The sequence below is a fragment of the Chrysoperla carnea genome, chromosome 5 (assembly GCF_905475395.1).
Source record: "Chrysoperla carnea chromosome 5, inChrCarn1.1, whole genome shotgun sequence".
NCBI lineage: Eukaryota > Metazoa > Arthropoda > Insecta > Neuroptera > Chrysopidae > Chrysoperla > Chrysoperla carnea.
The window spans coordinates 54,794,500-54,801,015 of record NC_058341.1 but is presented as its reverse complement, the minus strand read 5'-3'; positions in this window follow the sequence as shown (position 1 = coordinate 54,801,015).

Here is a 6,516-nt window from a genome sequence, read left to right as displayed (position 1 = left end):
TGACAGTAGCAGGATAATATTCTTTAAAAATTTTAATCTGATATGTTGTTAAATTCTTTACAGAAGATTTCTGTCGTTTATATTCTGACATGCTTAAAAAGCCAAAAAAATAAAAAAAAAAAATTAATTAAAATCCTTTAAAAAATGTTAGTAATAACGCTTAATTTCACAAACTCATAAATAAATATTGCAATGAAAAATGTTCAATTCGTTTGTAGAATGTTTAAAAAGATGGTTTTTATTACTTTTATTGATAAAACTAATTGATAATAAAGTTGATAAAAAAAAATTTAATTTAAATAAATTATTTTAAATATAAAATTATAATCGGATTATTTAACTTTCTGCTTTCAATTACAATTTTTTTAATTTTTTTATTTATAAGAATATTTTTTTTATTCTATAAATCTTGTATGTCGCGTATAGATTTCAATTTACCTACATGTAAAATTTATTTTTTTGGAACATAAAATTAATCAATTTCAACAAACTAAGAATGTAATTTCTAAATCTGCATTGTATATATGACATTGTTTGTTGAAAATACAATATAATTAATATATTATAAATAAAAATAATGTAATTTTACCAAATATTCATATTCACACATAATTATTTATTAAATTTTGTTGATGATTAATATTTATTAAATATTTATTATTGATAAATTTTATCTATTAATCAAATTTAGCTAAATTGTCCAAAATTAGATTTTTATACTTCGTAGCGAGTAGAAAATCCGAAACATTTTTTAGTAGTTCTAATTTTACATAATGTTTAAAACAAAAGAGTTTGCTAGAGCTTCACACGATGCGAGATGAAATTTATAGGAGTCTCGTTCGTGTAAAAAAAACGTAGTCACTCATGGTGACTTGCGACATAGGTTTAAGTGAAAACTTAAAAATATGGAATTACTGGCTTTTGACTTGGCTAAAGCCTTCAGCAATGAAGCTCGCTGTGCTCGCATATGGCTCTAATAAAAACCTATTAACAATACCTGAATAATAATGAATAATACTTGAATACTATTCAAATAGCTGTTCACAATTCTAGATATATATGTTGGGAGCGTATTTAAATACATTTGAATAGTAAGATGTAATGTATAATATTATTTCAATTGCTTTTCGACCATTTATTTCATGGACTTTAATTTTTTGGTGCGGAGTCCTCAAATACATTTTGTAGTGGACCGAATTGTGAATCTAAACCATCCTCATATCTACTTGAACACACTCACACAAAATTTTTTCAAAATCGGTCCATTTGATTAAGAGGAGCTCAATTACAAGCACCGAAGACGCGAATTCCATAATTTTTGTTCACTCAAAATGTGCCCAACGTGATAAGAGAAGTTTGCACAGCAATTAGTCTTGTATTAGTCTATCTGTTGTCGCCCTATTAGCTCAGTTGGTTAAGACGTAACCAATTCCGTCCACGGTATGCTTAGGTAGTTTAATTAATATTTGTGATAGGCTGGTGTATTGCATGATATAAGCATGAAGGAGGTGCACTCACTCTGTGAAATTGAGGAGCTGATGATGAAATTATCAGCGGAAAGGTGGTAAAACACATATATGGTATCACAATGGGCTCTATAGCCTAATTGTGTCCTTCGTGGACAATCAATATAACCTAACCTAACCGGTTTGGTCCTCAGTAGTCTGATGGAAAAAACTATTTATTTTTAATGTAAGAATCTCGATTATTAGTAATCTCTCCTCGAACGATATATTTTCAATCTAAGCTCAATGCTTTTCTTAACGGTTTTCTAATTTTTCGAACACGTGAAGAGACCATTAAAAATATCAGTCTAGTGTGAAGCTCCAAAGGTCATCAATAATATGAAAGAAAGTCATTTATTAAAGTATTTTGATCCAAAAATTATCAAAATCGTAATTTGAACGTATTGTCTGTATATTTCAAGATACCAGGATTTTTAATTTGATTTCTGTGAAATATCCATCTCAAGAGCTATAAGTTTGTTATTTCCATCGTTGTTATTTCCAATCATACGTTGGGCTTACTTAAACTTGTCTCAATCGAACAGCATTTGTTTATAAATAAAACTGTCTATATTTGTATTTGATACTCTATAGATATACAAATTAATAAAATATAATATGTGCTCCACCTTAGTTGAGTTATTAATTTATACCTACAATACATGTTTATAAAAATCAGATACACGAATTGGTTTGCTTGGAATTCAATACAACGACGCGATTCAGGTAATCACTTCAGGTAATCACTTTAGTATTATGTGTAGTTGGTAAAGATTGATCAAAATATCTCTCACAAAAAAAAAAAAAAAAAAAAAAAACTTTAGAGAGATATAAATGCAATAATAATAATCACCACTCATCCAGAGAGAAATTCGATTTATAAAACTTCGTTCGGTTGAATGTTGAATCCAAGTAAACTAGTCAACTTACACATAATATGCATAAAATGGTTTTTTAATCTTTTTTTTCTTATACTTATAAAACTAAAACCATATTTCTTATGTCGCGATTATTTTTATTTAATAGCCTGTTTTATTCCAGATAATTGATCAGAGTTTGTGTGTGCAAAAATTTTATCGATATCTATTCGTAAATTCGTCATTATTTAATTGTATGTGTAACTAAAAAATTAAGTTTATTTAAGTGTGTAGTATTAAAAATTTGAAGCAACAGCTAACATAAAATTAGGTCTGATCGATTCGTTTGTGGCATCGTCACTCCTAAACGAATGAACGGATTTTGATTTGTTATTTTTTTGTTTCAATGCTAATTTGAACAAGTGAAAACAAATAATCGACTGAATTAATTGTTGAAATACCATGTACAGACAGTGTTGATTACTATGTCACATTACACATACATACATGTCACACACATACAACTGATACCCATATAATACTTACTATAAAATTTGCACATAATTTGCGCTCTCACGGGTAAACAGTGATGTTTACGAAAAAATGTTTCAAACAAAAGTTGTTTGATTTTTTATAAGGAACATTTTTTACATTTAAACTTTTGTTCTATCTCTTACGACTTACAAAATGGGTTCTACGGACCCCAAGACGCAACTGTCCTATGTTGCATATTTACGAACTCCACCACACTTTTTACGTCCTCGGTACGCTATAAAAAAAATTTCAGCTTGATATCTCTTTTCGTTTTTGAGTAATTGTGATGACAGACGGACAGACAGACAGACAGACAATCAGAAATGGACTAATTAGTTGATTTTATGGACACCTATACCAAAATTTTGTTCATAGCATGAATATTTTTAACCGTAACAAACTTAGTATACCTTGATATATTTCACATACATGGTATAAAAAGAGTGTTCTTAGCTATTTTTCAAGAAAATTTACCAATTTCTAGTTGCTATCGGGTATGGAAGGCAAAACTACATCTTGAAACATAGTTAAGAATACTTTCGATCTAATTACCTTTCAAAATCAAATCCGGGTTACCGGATCAGGTACGTTAAAACTTTGGACTTTGATACCACAAAAAACGTAAGCAGGTTTGGTCAACTGATTATATTTTCTCATAGACGACAATTGATTTCAGTTATCAACTACCTCAAGGTGTTTTTCTCGAGGTTCCTTAGGCACGTAAAAAAAAATTGAGTATTCTGAGACAAATTCCTCCAACTTTTTATTTTAATATGAAATTACTAAAGGGTAAAGGGACCTTTTTTTGAGTAAAATGATTAAAAAATTAAGCACTGATTCATTTCGATTAAAAGCAAAAACTAGGTTGTTACAAAAAAAATTTAGAAAAATTGGTGCTGAAGTTTAATACGTGAACGCGGAAAAAATTTTGTTGGAAAATTAACCCTGACGATTGCGAACTTACCTTTATATCTATAAATATAAATTTTTTTTAATCGAATATCAATCAATATATGATGAAGTCATGATCGTTCTTCAATCGTCTTGTCTCTATTAACCTCAATTTAATCAATAAATCGCAAAAAATAAAATAAATAAAACTCATAAATTGCACCGTTGCAAATTTTTTAATCTTCTTTCAATTTTTTTTTCTTATTTGTGCGGTTTTATGCGTACAGAAATATTATTATATATTGGAAATTGGTTATTAAAGTTCGGTTTATTGATGTAGAATCTATAGCTGTAACTAAATGCCAATTTATAATGATTGTTCACGTAAGATTAAAATCGGAGATTAATTTAGTTAAACGATTAAAGAACGTTAAGATATTGTAAAAAAGCTACCAACACGTAGCAACGTCACGAAATTTGACTTTAAAGTGGCTGAAGTACGTCTGGCAACGTAAGAAAAATTAAGGATGAAGTATGCCTGGCAACTGAAAGCAGTTCAGTTTACTGCGTCTACTAGTACAGATTCACGAGAAAAGGTGCGAAAATTGCTCACTTTTAAGCCATTTTAGTTTGGCTGAAGTTTTAATATGATATATTTTATCATTAAACAATGAAATTTTAGTTTTTCATTTAGACATTTGTTTGCAATCGTCCTCAGGGGCAAGATACATTTCATTCTTTCCTAAGTTGAATATCCGAGTTCACCAGGCTTAAATTCTCAAACAAATTTGCTAGTTCTCAAGTACCGTTATTAGACTTTCTGGAACACGTGTGAAGCAAAGTTTTTATTCAAACTTAAAAATTCACTTTCCTACTTTCCCCCATCTTCAACTAAAACTGTGTATCAAAAAAGTGGGTGTTATAATTTTGACCTCTATGCGTTTCTGTCTGTCTGTGACATCGTAGTGCCTAAACAGATGAATTGAATTGGATTTTTTTTTGTTTTGCCTGAAAGTTAATTTAACGGGAAGTATTTTTAGCTATGTTTCAAGTGCAAGTTTAGAGTTACGTACCCGGAATAACTTAAAAATATGCTATTCTTCTCAAAATCAGTTCTGTTTGGAGAAGGCTCTAAGTAAAAACGTAATTTAATGGAGAGTGTCCTTGGATACGTTTCAAATGCGAGTTTAGGGTTCCGTTCGTGAAAATTTCTCGGAAGTTGTTTAAATTTTGTAAACATTTGTTGAATTTGTATACTCGTAACAAAAAAAGTTGAAAAGAACCGTTTTATACGTATTTAGACCATCAAATACTTTCTGTTTCTTATTGCTCGTTGAATGGGGATGTGTTACAAAATATGAATAATAAAATAACATAAGATTAAGTAGCTTATTTACGTCAGAGCTTAATAGTTTCACAATTTTTCTGTGTAAACTCTTTTTTCTCTTTTTCACAGCATAAATTATTATCAAAGGTAAATTCGATATATCGTTCCATACTATATGGCACATTGTAAACATACCATTAGAATATCTCCCATACATATCTCTCTCGTGTAGTGCTTACAGCTACACTAGACTTTGCTAGTGGCTACTACAATATAACTACTTACTATCCATAAGCACTATTATATAATAGTGCTAATATTGAACTTGCATGGTTCATACTGCAATAGTACGCTAAGAAGTTAACTATCTTACGTCAAATAGAATTTTAATAACGGTGTTTATATAATACATAACCAACACTCTTATATTACTTAAAAGAACTTACTTAAGACACTACTAAAAATAGGGGAGAGTTTATTACCAGGGATTAAAATTTACGTCAAATATTTTTTAAATCCATGCAGTAAAATAAAACAGTAAAAATAGAAAGAACGAACAAAATAACCTAGACGCCGGGACTCGAACCCGAGACTCTATATTCGGTTTAGCACGTATTTAGCTCCGTCATTCCTGCTCTATGAAAGTAACTAACCTCTCCGTATCTCTATTCTATTTGTAGTTATACAGAACACACAAACATTTCACTACATAAGGGATACAATTTACATATTTTTATTGTGAAATCAAATTTTTACATTTTCTTCGAATTTTTGTATACTTTCAAGTCAAGGTCCTTCCTTCATGGTAATTTTAATAGCTTTTCTATCTAAACACATTATACCACTTGTATAATGAGGGTAAGACTGTAAACTTAAATGGATTAACAAGCATTTAAAACGAAAAAATTACCAAGAAACTGGGACTCGAACTCGGGTTCTCTAGATAACCGGTCTAGGGCGTAGCCAACTCAGCAATTGCTGTCCAATGTATGTGCCGCTTTTGTGTAATTTATTTCGTTTCATTCTATTTGTGGAAATGAAAATACGTAATGTGCGTTAATTCATGGAAGTGTACAGTCTCACACTGATATATAAGGTAGTAAAATGTGTTGAGATAGCAAAATTTATTTAAAGTATCATGTATGAGGAATTTTGACTTAAAAATTTCTCAAACATTTGAAGAAAATGTACAAATTTTGCTTCGTAATAAAAATAAATAGAAACACTGAATGTAAAAAGATAGCTTTAATTTGTGATTATTTGTCATATCTTTAAAAATTTATAGCTCACGGTTTAGTTGCGGACACTGGGCTCTTCATACGTCCTCGGAAAACCAATTCATGACTTGACAGACAACTACCTAATGGTAAGGATATCGCTTCTTAAACTAATCTCTTTAACA